The sequence below is a fragment of the Heterodontus francisci genome, chromosome 24, assembly GCF_036365525.1.
Source record: "Heterodontus francisci isolate sHetFra1 chromosome 24, sHetFra1.hap1, whole genome shotgun sequence".
Taxonomy (NCBI): Eukaryota; Metazoa; Chordata; class Chondrichthyes; order Heterodontiformes; family Heterodontidae; genus Heterodontus; species Heterodontus francisci.
Window position 1 is genome coordinate 58,379,611 of NC_090394.1, and position 16,608 is coordinate 58,396,218.

The following is a 16,608-nucleotide window of genomic DNA, read 5'->3' on the forward strand; positions in this document are numbered from 1 at the left end:
GAAAACAGTAGAATTTCAAAATTTGGCAATGATACCAAACTTGGAGGTGTGGCAAACAGGATGATACAAACCACCTGCAACAGGATATAAATCGGCTAGCAGAGTGGGCAGACAAGTGGCAGATGGAATTTAATACCCAGAAGTGTGAAGTGATGCATTTTGGCAGCAGGGCTAAGGAGAGGCAATATAGACTAAATAGCACAGTTCGAAAGAGTATGCAGGAACAGAGGGACCTGGAGGTTCATGTGGATAGATCTTTGAAGGTGGCAAGACATATTGAGCAAGTAGTTAGCAAAGCATATGGGATCTTGGGCTTCATAAACACAGGTATTGAGTACAAAAGGTTCTGCTGAACCTTTTTAATGCTCTGGTTAGGCCACAACTAGAGTACTGTGTCCAGTGCTGGTCACCACACTTTAGGAAGGTTGTGAGGGTCCTTGAGAGGGTGCAGAGGAGATTTCCCAGAATGATTCCAGGGATGAGGGATTTTAGCTGCAAGGTTAGGTTAAGAGCTGGAGTTGTTCTCCTTGAAGCACAGTAGATTGAGGGGAAATTTAATAGAGGCGTACAAGATTATGACAAGTATAGATAAGGTAGACAAAGAAAAGCTGTTCCCATTAGCTGATGGCACAAGGACGAGGGGATAAAGATTTAAGCTTTTGGGAAGAGATGCAGGGGGATGTGAACTTTACCACTCGCTGCATTAAAAAATGACCTAGAACTTGCTGCTTACAAGGGTTGCGGAAGCAAAGATGATTGATTTCAAGCAGAAATTAGATGGACACTGGAGGGCAATAAACCTGCAGGGCTACAGAGAGTCAGCATGGACTCAATGGGCCGAATGGCCTCCTTCTGTGCCGTTATGTCACTATAGTCTCATCTGCATAGCGTACAGGAAGGGGAGGGAACCTTAAAAAGGGAGAGCCTTGTCATAGGAATTAACTTTACAGGAGGAAGACCTAAAAGTTAACAGTTAATCAATCAAAATGAGTAAAACTATGACAATCTATCCCTCAAGTTAAAACTTCAGATCAACAATCCAACCTGTTCAACTAGTTGGCAATAGTATACCATCTATTGCATTGGTAACCATTGGAGTCAGGTTTACTTTATTTTATTTCTTTACCTCACAAACAATTGAGTGGATATCATGTTACTTCTTTTAACATAACAACAAAGACAAATTTTCACAGCCATATGATGAAACTTGTGTTCCATTTTGAATAGATCAGGTCAGATACCAAACTAGAATGAAATCATGGATATCCAAGAACCATTTCCTTATCCCAGGTCAGGTAAAGCTGATCGGCAACTAGCAAACTCAGCTCTCAACATGCCAGCTTACAACATATTTATACTATAGACTATAGTTATACTAGATGGTTTGTAATCATCCAATTACCAATTCTAATCAAGTTATGGCATACCATTGGTTTACGACCATCTAACCTTTGGGAAGCTCGTATTCAAATTCACAGGGGAGGCAGTGGCATAGTGGTATTGTCACTGGACTAGTAACCCAGAGATCCAGGATATTGCTCTGTGGACATGGGTTCAAGTCCCACCATGGTAGAATGTGGAATTTGAATTCAATTAATAAATTTGGAATTAAAAGCTAGTCTAATGATTGCCATGAAACCAGTGTCAATTTTTGTAAAAACCTTTGTTTCACTTACGTCCTTACTGGGTCTGGCCAACATGTAACTCCAGTCCCACAGCAATGTGGTTGCTATTTAAAGGCTGCGTTTGCTGACAACACTACCACTAGGGGCGGCACAGTTGTTAGCACCGCAGCCTCAACTCCAGCAACCCGGGTTCGGTTCTGGGTACTGCCTGTGCGGAGTTTGCAAGTTCTCTGTGACCACGTGGGTTTCCTCCGGGTGCTCCGGTTTCCTCCCACATGCCAAAGACTTGTGGGTTGATGGGTAAATTGGCCCTAGTGTAGGTAGGTGGTAGGAGAATTGAGGGGAAGGTGGGGATGAGAGGGGGAAAAAAATGGGATTAACGTAGGATTAGTATAAATGGGCGGTTGACGGTCAGCACAGACTCGGTGGGCCGAAGGGCCTGTTTTGGTGCTGTACCTCTCTATGACTCTATGACTAGGTGGCGCTGCAGTGGCACATGCTCAAGTGCAGCCTGTACCACTAAAACGTCACAGTCTGCGACATCAGCAGCTGCCAGGACTAAAGATGCCGCTGCTCAAATAATCACATGAAGGCAACCTAAACACATGGCAGCACACAATGGCAGGAGGGAGCGAGCAAGCGGGCGGGCGGGAAAGAGAGCAAGCCGGGGTGGGGGGAGAGAGCGAGTGAGCGGGCAGGCAGGGGTGGGGAGAAAGAGAGCGGGCAGGGGTGGGGAGAAAGAGAGCGAGCAGGGGTGGGGGGGGCAAGAGGAGAAGAGCACAGCCGCCACCACCAAGATCTTCAGTCGCGTTCGCCCCGCTTCCCTCACTGATGACATCAGCTGCCGGCTACATTGCCAATAATCACTTTACTTTTTAAATGCTCTCTGAAATGGCCTAGCAAGCCACTCAGTTGTAACTGCTACAAAGTCAGCACACCTAACAATGAGGTGTCCACCTAGTGAAGCTACAACTACCTGCATGCCAAACTGCAAAAGCAGCATGCAATAGAGCTAAGCGATCCCACAAACAACAGATCAGATACAAGCTCTGCAGTCCTGCCACATCCAGTCGCGAACAGTGAACAATTAAACAACTAACTGGAGGAGGCAGCTCCACAAATATCCCCATCCTCAATGATGGGGGAGCCCAGCACATCAGTGCAAAAGATAAGGCTGAAGCATTTGCAACAATCTTCAGCCAGAAATGCCGAGTGGATGTTCCATCTCCACCTCCTCCTGAAGTCCCCAGCACCACAAATGCCAGTCTTCAGCCAATTCGATTCACTCCACGTGATATCAAGAAATGACTGAAGACACTGGACAAAGACAAAGGCTATGGGACCTGACAACATTCCATCAATAGTACTGAAGACCTGTGCTCCAGAACTTGCTGCACCCCTAGCCAAACTGTTCCAGTACAACTACAACACTGGCATCAATCCAACAATGTGGAAATTTGCCCAGGTATGTCCTGTACACAACAAGCAGAACAAATCCAACCTGGCCAATTATTGCCCAGTCTACACTCCATCATCAGTAAAGTGACGGAAGGTGTTGTCGACAATGCTATCATGCGGAACTTGCTTAGCAATAACCTGTTCACTGACACTCAGTTAAGATTCCGCCAGAGTCACTCAGCTCCTGACCCCTTTACAGCCTTGGTTCAAACATGGACAAAAGAGCTGAACTCAACAGATGAGGTGAGAGTGACTGCCCTTGACATCAAGGTGGCATTTGACCAAGTATGGCATCAAGGAGCCCTAGCAAAATTGGAGTCAATGGGAATCGGGGAAAACTCTCCACTGGCTGGAGTCATACCTAGCGCAAAGGAAGATGGTTGTGGTTGTTGGAAGTCAATCATCTCAGCCCCAGGACATCACTGCAGGAGTTCCTCAGGGGAGTGTTCTAGGCCCAACCATCTTCAGCTGCTTCATCAATGACCTTCCTTCAATCATAAGGTCAGAAGTGGGGATGTTCGCTAATGATTGCAGTGTTCAGCAACATTTGCGACTCCTCAGATACTGAAGCAGTCAGTGTAGAAATGCAGCAAGATCTGGGCAACATCCAGGCTCGGGCTGATAAGTGGCAAATAACATTCGTGCCACACAAGTGCCAGGCAATGACTAGCTCAAACAACATTCTGGGGGTTACCATTGACCAGAAACTGAACTGGAGTAGCCATATATACCATGGCTACAAGAGCAGGTCAGAGGCTAGGAATCCTGCGGTGAGTAACATCTCCTGACTCCCCAAAGCCTGTCCACCATCTACAAGGCACAAAATAGCGTGATGGAATACTGGATGAGTGCAGCTCCAACACTCAAGAAGCTCGACACCATCCAGGACAAAGCCACCTACTTGATTGGCACCCCATCCACCACCTTCAAAAATCATTCATCCACCACCGACGCACAGTGGCAGCAGTGTGTACAAGATGTAATGCAACAACGCACCAAGGCACCTTAGACAGCACCTTCCAAATCTGCGACCTCGATCACCTAGAAGGACAAGTGCTGCAGATACATGGAACACCATCACCTACAAGTTCTCCTCCAAGCCACAAACCATCCTGAATTGGAACTACATTGCCCGCACCTTCATTGTCGCTGGGTCAAAATCCTGGAACTCCTTTCCTAACAGCACTGTGGGTGTACCTACCTCACATGGACTGCAGCGGTTCAAGGCGGCAGCGGCTCACCACCACCTTCCCAAAGACAATTAGGAATGGGCAATAAATGCTGACTTAGCCAGTGACGCCCATATCCCATGAACGAATAAAAAATTGAAAGGCCAAGTATATTCACCATCATAAATAACCCTTTTCTAATATGTAATTAAAATAGCAACAGTACTGAATACAAACCAATTGACCTGGGTTCTAGACTTGTATTAAGAAAATATACAACTTGTTTTACTACCATGAAATCAGTGGTGTCATAGATGTGGACTGTGGCTCCAATTTCCAATTGGCAAGTCTCCAACCTTTCCAGTTAATCTATGCGCTGCCAAGCAGCCAAATAAAAAAAAACTTCCCTTTGAAGAATGAAGAAGCATTAAACCCTTATTTTTTAGCCAGCCTACCTGGCTAGAGTCATCAATTGCATCAGGTTTGCCTGCGGTTGTGATTGAGACTAGTTTTCTTTAATCCAGCCCTCAAAACTCCCAACTCCATTTTATTGTGTAAACTCACTCCTCACGCAGACCATGCTAATTGTTTCCTGGAAACTCAATTTCAGATTTGCAACATCACATCTTATTTTTCAACATCCCATTAATTTATTTTTCTAATTGATGTGTGGCACTACAAGTAAATTCACAACAGCTGTCTCTAGGAAGTGAGCCCCTCACTGCAGAATACCCTGCTCTAGTAGCCACTGCATTTAAGTGGCTGGTCTAGTTGTATTTCCAGTTAATGGTGACCCTTGGGATTTTGATGGCAGGGACTGGGCAATGGAAATGCCACTAAATCTCAAGGGGAGATGGTTAGACTCTATCTTATTGGAGATGGTCATTTCCAGGTATTTGTGTGACGTGAATGTTATTTGCACATATCAGCCCAATATTAAATTTAAACTGTTCTGTCAGGTACTTTTACACTATTTACAAGTACATGATGGGCTGGATGCTCTCCTTCTGCGCCGTAACTTTTCTATGGTTCCAAGTACAATTTTGGGGGGGGAAAAAACCTTGTGTTGGCGCTCTCACCACCTGTTTACAAACAGAACTGGGTAGCTGTAGTGTCCTAGTTTCCCTTAATAAAAAGGCTAAACAATACCCAAAATGAGCATAAAAAAAGTGGGGGGGAAAATCAAGAGAGAATACAAAATTGCAGGTGGACCTGAGAAACTCCAAACAATGCCATCTAGTGACCTGCAATTACAATGTGACAAGCAAATGCTGGCATAGGCTATACCCAATTATGAAGTGCTGACATAGAAGGACCCAAAAATAAGATCCCGTGTAAAATAACGCAAAGAGTACTGTACCATATAGAGAGGCTTCACAAAGGAACTGTTGAACGTATTGATAAATTAACACAAGGGGAAAATTGACTGTTCAGTATGCAAGTTACTGCATCAAATTTGTTGAAATGCCACGTGGACAGGAGAACCAGATCCCGGAATAATATCAATGATTTGGCAAATAGGGACAGAAACTAGTTTTGTGGTTCTCAGCACAACTTATCCACTACACTTTTGGTTAGCTTTTGCAGAAGTTTACTGACAGACCAGAACAAACAAGTTGAAAAGCAGATTACAGAAGACATGCGGCTGTACTTACAGAAATAAATGCGGGAGTTATGGGTGGTCTCTGTAGCATATCGGTTTGTTGTATACGTAGAGATGCGGTGTCGGCACATGTAAAGCTGTAAAAATTAAGTAGAAAAAAAATCTTTTCAGCAAGAACCCAACATGTAAAAAACTGTTCCTGATCCTTATTCTAGTAATGAGCAGGTGCATTTACATACACTAGATTTAAATCTGGGCATGCTCAGTTTTATTGCTACAGAATCACTGCCTCTACAGGTTTTTTTCTGCAAACACTAGGAAAAGTACATATATCATCTTAGTTCTCCTCTTTCTATTCTTCCCTTCACTATTTATTATTGAACTATTAATGGCTGTAACAAATGAGAACCATTTTGTTGTACTGTTTTTGACAACCATCCAAGTATATGGAGAGTTTATGTCAATACTTCACAGACCTTTATAAATGAGCTCAATTAGTGCACGCTCCTTGGTATTTGTAAAAAGACCACAGCTCTCCCAATAGTTCAGTTGTTTAAGACAGATTTACAAATTAGGAAAGTTGCACATTCAATTCCCTACCAAAGCTGATTTAGTTGACCACAGTTGGGCAGCATGCAGGAAGCTACAACTGGTCCAACACTACCAGCTTAAGAAAAGGAGAGTGGTGGGGGTGGGTGGGGGGAGAGGTAATCAGTCATGGTTCTGCTCCTAATTGCTATCCAGTGACCCTCACCGGAAGTACACTTGTTATAAACATTGTCTAAGATTGTACTCAGTTGTAATTTGCCTTGCAGCTATATAGCCTTCTGCCACTGACTTCCCTCTTTCACCCCAAACATGGTTGTTCTTCATGTATTGAATCTGGACAGAGTACCAGAAAATAATCAAGGCCCATGGAACCATAACCCAGCAAGGAGTCAACATCTGCAATAAAGTGGGAAGGGGAAGCACAGGAGAAATTGGCAGGGAAAATAAAGAAATCAATTTGAAAGCAACAGCTCTGATGTAGAACCAAAATTATTTGACACAAGTGTTTCATCCCGAAAGAGATATTAATGTTGGTTAACTACACATATGCTAATTATACAAAATCTCGTTTCATTTTACTGAATTTTTAACTTCTTTTCTTTGCAATGTAGTACTGTTGGAAGAACCCATGCACAGCATCGGCGTATCTTACAGTATGATGGACATTGATTTATCAAAAGCAGCTCATATCCTACAAAATGCACAGAGCCTATATATTAACACAAACTTATTTAACACCATTCCATGCTATGCTACCCAAAATATGTTTTGAAATATATTATGAAATCAAAACCTACGTTGCACAGGGGACTTAAGATTGTAAAGAATACAAGATAACAGGGTTTCACACAAAATATACAGACTCTGGAATAATCAACTCAAAAACTAACATTTGTTTTAAAAAAAAATATTTGATTCAAGAATTAGTACTTGTTCTTTAATTAATTTTCAAGTTAAAATTGAATTTTTTACTTTTTGTACCAATCAATATGATCAGGGTGCAGGTTTGACATCTCAGTCAGCAACTCCAACAATTACTGTTTCAAGATTAGTTTAATATGGTTTGCATTTAAATAGGAGCGTCAGCTATTGAAGTTTTTCGATCCCCCGATAAATTCTAGGGGCACAGTATTTTAGGGCTTCCAAACAATATGCAACTAGAAACTAGCATGGCAGCACCAGCTTAAGACTTTCTGTACAATTTTTCCGAGACCAGTGAGTGAGCAAAAATACAAATGTTTCCTTGAATTTTCTTTTGAACAAAATATGCAGATATGCTTTAAAACGACAAGGAGGCTTTCCCAATTTATGGGCGGCACAGTGGTTAGCACCACAGCCTCACAGCTCCAGCGACCCGGGTTCGATTCTGGATACTGCCTGTGCGGAGTTTGCAAGTTCTCCCTGTGACCGCGTAGGTTTTCGCCGGCTGCTCCGGTTTCCTCCCACAGCCAAAGACTTTCAGGTTGATAGGTAAATTGGCCATTATAAATTGTCCCTAGTATAGGTAGGTGGTAGGGGAATTGAGGGAAGGTGGGGATGTGAGAGGGTAATGGGATTAATGTTGGATTAGTATAAATGGGTGGTTGATGGTCAGAACAGACTCGGTGGGCCGAAGGGCCTGTTTCAGCGCTGTATCTCTAAATAAATAAAATAAATAAATAGCATAGGTGATTAAAGAAATGAGTAGTCAAGCTATGTGGACTAGGAATATTCTAGGGTCACTACTGCACTTGGGGCATTAAAACAGGCCTTGGCATTTCAGAATTAGAGAAAGGGAGGAATAGTATCTAGGTTTCCTCTCCTGATCATTAACCAGCAGTTCCCATCATTAGAACTGGGGCTGTGATTCACCCAGCAGTTGTTGAGTTTACTAACACTCAGAATTAAGCTTACACATTTAAAAAATTCCAATTCTGCAATGTTAGATCCGTCTCTCGAATATCTCAAAATGCTTCATATACAATGCCTTAATCTTCAAGTTCTGTGATTTATTTTGCACATGGCAATATACCACAAATACAAGCATGATAAATAATCAGTTAGTGTGTTTTTTGGTGGTTTTGTTGAGGGAGGAATGTTGACCAAGTCATCAACAAAATTCTCCCCTTCAAGCATTACCCTATATTCTTTTAATTTGCACCTGAACCAACAACAGACTGTTTACATCATATGATGGTGCATCTGACAATAAAACACACCCCCAGCACTGCACTGCAGTGTCAGCCTAGATGTGGTCCTGAGGCGGGGCTTAACTCAGAGCCTCCTAACAAAGTGACAAGAATGCTACAAAGCAGAGGCCTGCTACCCGACCCGAACCCAATGGGATCCGCGACATGTGTTGGGTTCAGGTCGGATTGCACTTCTGGGTCCTGCATTCGGGCTTGGGTCCGGCCAGGTCGGACATGCTCTATCGCAGGTAAGTGGCTCCACTGTTAATTTAATTTTTGGACAAGAAAGGTGGTTTTGTTACAATTATTTTATGCTGTGCAGATCAGCAACAAAGTGAAAAATGGAAGGTAAGTTAACTGATGGTTGGGTCAGGTCGGGTGCAGGAAAAAAATGGAAGGACTCAGGCCGAGTCGGGCTCAGTTCGGATGTGGTTCTGTCAGGCTCGGGTCGGGTTTTTTCATTTGCAGACCCGAGCAGGCCTTTACTACAAAGTAGAAGTAAAATTTGGATGAGATAACAGAACGCAACTGGCACTTGGGGAACATTAACCCATTAAGAAGGCAACACCTTTAGAAGAAAGAAACTGACAGAAAAATAATGAAAGGAAAAACCCAGAAGGGTCAGTGATTACCTTAAAGTAAGATTGTTTTCCCAGTTGTTCTCCACTCCTCACCCCATTTGCTGTTTGTTGCTATTGATGGTAAATACCCTTAAGACCTTACAAGACTCAGCCTTTTTATTGATTTTAACATATTTTCTAAACATACTTTTGTTTAATTATAATTCATTGATCTCTACATAACTATTTCCAAATGCTATTTCCAAATCCCAACAAATTTAAAAACATTCATCTTCAGCTTTACACAAGATTTCCATAAATTGACACAAATTCAACGAGATGAAAAGATGTTCTCATGATGAAATTTAATATGACATTTACTGTACAGTATCCGACTAAAACTACTCCTTTCTTCCAAATGACAAGGGTCACCAGGATTATTCAGGTGCTTTACAGTATTGCATTAATAGCCTGCAGCCTAAACATTACTCAAACGCTAAGCATGACGTTTTTCCTGTGCAGCAGCTGATGACAAATTTAACAGATTCTAATTTTTTGCCAGACTGGCTCCGTGACTCAATTAAGAAACCATATTTGGAACTGAAACGGCCTGGTGAATTGCTACACTGCATCTTTGCTATGGATTTTCAAGATTGCACCTACTTCTAGAGAGCAAGTCAAATCACATAAATCCTATTAACCACAGTGTGAAAATTAAACCAGAGCGGATGCATTTGAAACAATATTACACCTATGTCTATTCATTATGCAAAGGGAACAGGGAACAACAATGGCTTACCCAATTTATTCTGAACTATAAATCTCATTGTTGCTCATGGAACAAACAGGATATTCCACTTTTTTTTCCCTGATGAAAAATCATATTACACAGAAAATAACTATAGTAATACAAGGTTTGATGGTTAGAACTACATAGAATGTACAGAACAGAAAGGAACCATTCAGAATGTCAGTCACACGAGCCTCTCCCATACCTCTTCATCTAACCGGATCAGCATAAGCATAACCTTCTATTCCTTTTCCCTCATATGTTTATCTAGCTTCCCCTTAAATGCATCAAAGAATTCAGGAAATCATTTCTCCTGTACAGCATAATAAAGTTAACTGATTGGCTATAAATGAGCCAGTCATAATTGACTTACACTTATGACAAACTTTTGGATGGAGTGGTTTGAGAATGACAAGAGTGATGTTCTTCATATAAACTGTGAATTACTTGGTTATAACTCATTTGTACTTAGTGTAAGCATCTGAAGTATGGCTATAATCTACAATGGTTCTAGGTCTTCAACTATTCAATGGGAGTCTTTTTTTTTTAAAAAAAAGAAAAATTAGATTTTATTAATGTCAAATTCTGCATCATTTCCCCCTCCTGATGCAATGGGTGACTCAGGTTTTCAGACTTAATTCTTCAGATTAGAACAAAAAAAAAGCAGTTATAACCTGAACCAGTTTGGATCCAAATATCTTGCCTACTTGACTAAAATTAAATGCCAAAACCATTTTCATAAAGAATAAAACATGTCATCCAACACATTAAAATGATTTCCTTTTTAAACAGACCTTAGTACCCAGTAAGCTTTGAAAAGTTAGTCATGCTTCCTTCCGTCACAAGTATCTGCTTCATGGGGCATAATCTAAGTATAGGTTCAGATACCATCACCAGCAATGCCCACATCCCACAAACGAATACATTTTACAAAAACGCCAGAAAAAGCTGGAAACACAGGTGAGTGAGCATGACAGAGAGAACAGAGAAGTTTGCACTTCAGGTGAGAGGCCCTTATTCAGAACTGTATATTAATGATAGCAGCTATTCACCACCGTCTTTGCTAAGTAGTGCTAGATTATAATGCAATGATATAAATGAAGCCATCCAGATTTTGGATGTGTTTTTAAATTCAGATTTGAAACTCGCTCCTGGCCCACTTTCATTCCTCTTAATCTTCATCTGGTGTTAATCACCTTCCCCACTATGTTTTCCACACAATTCTGCTGCAGCAATAAAATGTACTACCATTGTTGACAAATGCCCTTTCCTTCTGAAAATTGTCTTGAGTACCTGTTTTCTTTTGAGCCCCACCAGATATTGAGATTGCTATAGGTGAATACCATCAAATTAGCAGCTAACTTGAGATGAGTCACAGCATGTAAATGACCAGCTTAAGCTTTTGATATGAGCTCTGCATCAGCTTTTGACATGCTGAGCTCAAAAGATTAATGGTACCCTAATGATAAACAAGTCAACTTTAAACTGCAATTGAAATACAAAATCTAGCAGTTTTTGTAGAACTTGTGAAATGCTGTCCTTTAGAAACACAGATTGGAGCTGAAACTGCTTTGAGCCAATAAATTTCTCACTTTTGTTATATATCTCCTTCATTAAATAACACTTGCTTGCACTTGTTGGACCTTTGTCTCTAGAAATTATTTCATACTATATTTTATCCACATTTAGGGTCCTAAACGAAGTGGCGAGTGAGATAGTTGATGCGTTGGTTTCAATTTTCCAAAATTCCCTAGATAGCAAATGTAACTCCATTATTCAAAAAGGGAGCGAGACAGAAAGTAGGAAACTACAGGCCAGTTAGCTTAACAACAATCAGAGGGAAAATGTTAGAAGCTATTATTAAAGATGTTATAGCAGGGCACTTAGAAAAATTTAAGGTAAACAGGCAGAGCCAACACGATTTTGTGAAAGGGAAATCACGTTTAACCAATTTATTGGAGCTCTTTGAAGAGGTAGCATGTGCTGTGGATAAAGGGGAACTAGTGCATGTCCTGTACTTAGATTTCCAGAAGGCAATTGATAAGGTGCCACATCAAAGGCTATTGTGGAAAATAAAAGCTCGTGGTGTGGCGGGTAACACATTGGCATGGACAGAATATTGACTAGCTAACAGGAAACAAAGAGCAGGCATAAATGGGTCATTTTCCAGTTGGCAAGATGTAACGAGTGGTGTGCCACAGGGATCAGTGCTGGGGCCTCAAATTTTTGGTATGGTTGCTAAATTTGCTGATGACGCAAAGATAGGTAGGAAAGAAAGTTGTGAAAATGACATAAGGAGGCTATAAAGGGATTATAGATAGGTTAAGTGAGTGGACAAATGCAGTGTAATGTGGGAAAATGTGAAATTGCCCACTTTGGAAGGAAGAATAAAAAAGCAGCATATTATCTAAATGGGGAGAGATTGCAGAGCTCCGAGATGCAGAGGGATCTGGGTGTTCCAGTGCATGTATCGCAAAGGTTAGTATGCAGGTTCAGCAAGTATTAGGAAAGCAAATAGAATATTATTGTTTATTGCGAGGGGAATTGAATAAAAAAGTAGGGAGGTTATCCTTCAGTTATACAGGGCATTGGTGAGACCATATCTGGAGTACTGTGTATCGTACTGGACTCCTTTTCTTTTTTTTTTTTTACAAAGGATGCAAATGCGTTGGAAGCAGTTCAGAGAAGGTTTACTAGACCAATATCTGTAATGGGCGGGTTGTCTTATGAAGAAAGGTTGGACAGGCTAGGCTTGTATTCCCTGGAATTTAGAAGAGTAAAAGGCAACTTGATTGAAACATACAAGCTCCTGAGAGGTCTTGACAGAGTCGATGTGGAAAGGATGTTGCCCCTTGAGAGAATCTAGAACTAGGGGTCACTATTTAAAAACAAGGGGTCGCCCATTTAAGGCAGAGATGAGGAGAAATTTTTTCTCGCAGAGGTTCGTGAGTCTTTGTGCTTCAGGAGGTGGTGGAGGCGCAGTCATTGAATATTTTTAAGGCGGAGGTAGGTAGATTCTTGTTGGGACGAAGGGAATCAAGGATTATTGGGGGTAGATAGGAGTGAGGAATTAGTCAACCATGATCTTACTGAATGGCGGGGCAGGCGCGAGGTGCCAAATGGCCTACTTCTGCTCCTAATTTGTATGGTCGTATGGTATGGCTATGGAAGCAGAGTCTTTAAATACTTTTAAGACAGAGATAGATAGATTCTTGATAAGCAAGGGGGGGTGAAAAGTTATTGGGCTAGGTGGGAATGTGGATTCGAGGTTACAAACAGATCAGCTATGATCTTACTGAATGGCGGAGCGTGCTCGAGCGGCCTACTCCTGCTCCTAGTTCGTATTATCTGAGGTGAGTTGCCCTCTCCCTGGCTCAGATAGTAAGTTCACAGTTGTTTTTATTCTATATCATTCAAGCATCTCTAATGTCTAATGCTGTAGACATTGGAGAGTGGTAGATTTGATCTGTATCAGTTGTATAAACTGGTTCTATCAGGCCAGCAGATACTAATATGTTCCTAACCTGGAATCTCATTTAGACTCCTGTGCACCCACAAATAATGGAAGCAAGCACAACAGTGCAAGTATGGACATATGGTGATGCAGAATAACTTATTTCTACAATAGCATTGTAAAACTTTAGAAATAGAAGGCAGTTATTCAGACTACCGTTATACTTGTGCCTAGCCTGTGATGATCCTCATTTTGGGATCCTTGCATGCTGTGACATCATATGGCATTCTACACAAAACATTACTCAAGTTCAGACTAACCTTGTTTACAGTGCAGTCTGGCTGTAACATAATGGGTGCGAAATCACTCACTGGAGGAAGCTTCCGATCTCAGACCTCTTCTTTGGCCTCCTTATCTCGAGAGACAATGGATAAGCGCCTGGAGGTGGTCAGTGGTTTGTGAAGCAGCGCCTGGAGTGGCTATAAAGGCCAATTCTAGAGTGACAGGCTCTTCCACAGGTGCTGCAGAGAAATTTGTTTGTCGGGGCTGTTACACAGTTGGCTCTCCCCTTACGCCGCTGTCTTTTTTCCTGCCAACTACTAAGTCTCTTCGACTCGCCACACTTTAGCCCCGTCTTTATGGCTGCCCGCCAGCTCTGGCGAACGCTGGCAACTGACTCCCACGACTTGTGATCAATGTCACAGGATTTCATGTCGCGTTTGCAGACGTCTTTAAAGCGGAGACATGGACAGCCGGTGGGTCTGATACCAGTGGCGAGCTCGCTGTACAATGTGTCTTTGGGGATCCTGCCATTTTCCATGTGGCTCACATGGCCAAGCCATCTCAAGCGCCGCTGACTCAGTAGTGTGTATAAGCTGGGGATGTTGGCCGCCCCGAGGACTTCTGTGTTGGAGATACGGTCCTGCCACCTGATGCCAAGTATTCTCCGGAGGCAGAGAAGATGGAATGAATTGAGACGTCGCTCTTGGCTGACATACGTTGTCCAGGCCTCGCTGCCATAGAGCAAGGTACTGAGGACACAGGCTTGATACACTCGGACTTTTGTGTTCCGTGTCAGTGCGCCATTTTCCCACATTCTCTTGGCCAGTCTGGACATAGCAGTGGAAGCCTTTCCCATGCGCTTGTTGATTTCTGCATCTAGAGACAGGTTACTGGTGATAGTTGAGCCTAGGTAGGTGAACTCTTGAACCACTTCCAGAGCGTGGTCGCCAATATTGATGGATGGAGCATTTCTGACATCCTGCCCCATGATGTTCGTTTTCTTGAGGCTGATGGTTAGGCCAAATTCATTGCAGGCAGCCGCAAACCTGTCGATGAGACTCTGCAGGCACTCTTCAGTGTGAGATGTTAAAGCAGCATCATCAGCAAAGAGGAGTTCCCTGATGAGGACTTTCTGTACTTTGGATTTTGCTCTTAGACGGGCAAGGTTGAACAACCTGCCCCCTGATCTTGTGTGGAGGAAAATTCCTTCTTCAGAGGACTTGAATGCATGTGAAAGCAGCAGGGAGAAGAAAATCCCAAAAAGTGTGGGTGCAAGAACACAGCCCTGTTTCACGCCACTCAGGATAGGAAAGGGCTCTGATGAGGAGCCACTATGTTGAATTGTGCCTTTCATATTGTCATGGATTGAGGTGATGATACTTAGTAGCTTTGGTGGGCATCCAATCTTTTCTAGTAGTCTGAAGAGACCACGTCTGCTGATGAAGTCAAAGGCTTTGGTGAGATCAATGAAAGCAACGTAGAGAGGCATCTGTTGTTCACGGCATTTCTCCTGTATCTGACGAAGGGAGAACAGCATGTCAACGGTCGATCTCTCTGCACGAAAGCCACACTGTGCCTCAGGGTAGACGCGCTCGGCCAGCTTCTGGAGCCTGTTTAGAGCGACTCGAGCAAAGACTTTCCCCACTATGCTGAGCAGGGAGATTCCACAATACAGCAAAATGCCAAATTCGCCTTTTCCCTTGCACCAACATCCCTTTTGTCATTCAACCCCACCTGACTTTAACGACATCAAAGACCTTCCCTTTTGTTCTCCTCTCCCCATCACCCTGATCCCTTTTCCTACCTCAGTACTTGCTTAAAACTTGTTACATCTCTAACCTTTTCCACTTCTGGTTAAAGGTCATTTACCTGAAAAGTTAACTGTTTCTCTCTTCACAGGTGCTGCCTGACCTGCTGAGTATTTCCAGCATTTTCTGTTTTTATTTCAGATTGCGCATCTGCAATATGTTGCTTTGTCCAAGAGTTATCCTGCTGTTTCTGCATTGTTACAAAGAGGAAACTGTTTCATATCAAAGCAAAAATAGAACAACTTAAATGTGCCTTTAATGTAAGAAAATTTCCCAAGACGTTTCACAGAGATGGAATCAAAAAAATTTGGTGCAAACTAAGAGAGGGGGTATAGGAGGGGTAACCAAAAACTTGGCCAAAGAGCTGGGTTTTAAGGAAGATCTTACAGGAGGAGAGGGAGGTAGAGAGCTTTCAGGAGGGGAGTTTTGGGGTCCAGGGGCGATTCGCAAGAGGCCAAATTCAGAGGAATACAGAGTTCAAAGGAACTTGCAGGGCTGCAGGAGCTTAGAGATAGAGGAGGGCAAGGTCATAAAAGGATTTTGACACAAGGGTAAGAATTTTAAATTTGAGGCACCAGATGACTGGAATGCAATGCAGATCAGTGAGGGGTGATGAGTGAGCAGGACCTGATGCAGGTTGGGATACATGCAGCAGAGTCTTGGATGAGGTGAAGTTTCAAGTGGAGAGTGGGAAGAACAGCCAGAACAGAACTGGAATAATCAAGGCAAGATGACAAAACCATGTAAAGTACTCTTTGTAACGGAGAGGATATGGGGTTGGAGCTCAGCTCAGGGTCAAATAGTACACTGCAGCCTGAGGTGACAGAGGAGGGGGATGAAACTAGTAGAAAAGGTACAGAGTTTGTGGCCTGGGCCGAAGATAATGGTTTTGGTATTACTATTGTTTAGCTGCAGCAAATCGTGGCTCATCCAAGACTAGACGCTGAACAAGCAGTCTGACAACACGGAGGTAGTGGAGGGACTTGAGTGGTGTTGAGAGGGAGAGCTTGATGTCATCAGCATTCATGTGGAAACTGATGCTTCAACTGTGGATAATGTCACCAAAGGGCAGGATGAGAAAAAACAAAACTACATTTTGCCCCCAATCAGAATAATTTCCTATTAAAATTACAAATACCTTT

At 42.6% G+C, this 16,608-nt stretch overlaps 1 protein-coding gene across 7 annotated transcripts in view; it reads right to left on the minus strand.

The window, feature by feature from the left end:
* Positions 1 to 16,608, minus strand: part of dcun1d3 (defective in cullin neddylation 1 domain containing 3) — a 51,307-nt gene that overhangs the window by 19,981 nt on the left and 14,718 nt on the right. For 3 of the 7 annotated variants that reach the window (XM_068056269.1, XM_068056273.1, XM_068056270.1), the window contains one exon: positions 5,908 to 5,992. The gene's annotated coding sequence lies outside the window, so the exon portion shown is untranslated. Of the gene's footprint in view, positions 1 to 5,907; positions 5,993 to 9,931; positions 9,953 to 13,696; positions 13,846 to 15,527; positions 15,657 to 16,608 lie in introns of those variants that run through there. The other 4 variants (XM_068056271.1, XM_068056274.1, XM_068056275.1 and 1 more) reach the window with 3 other exon arrangements.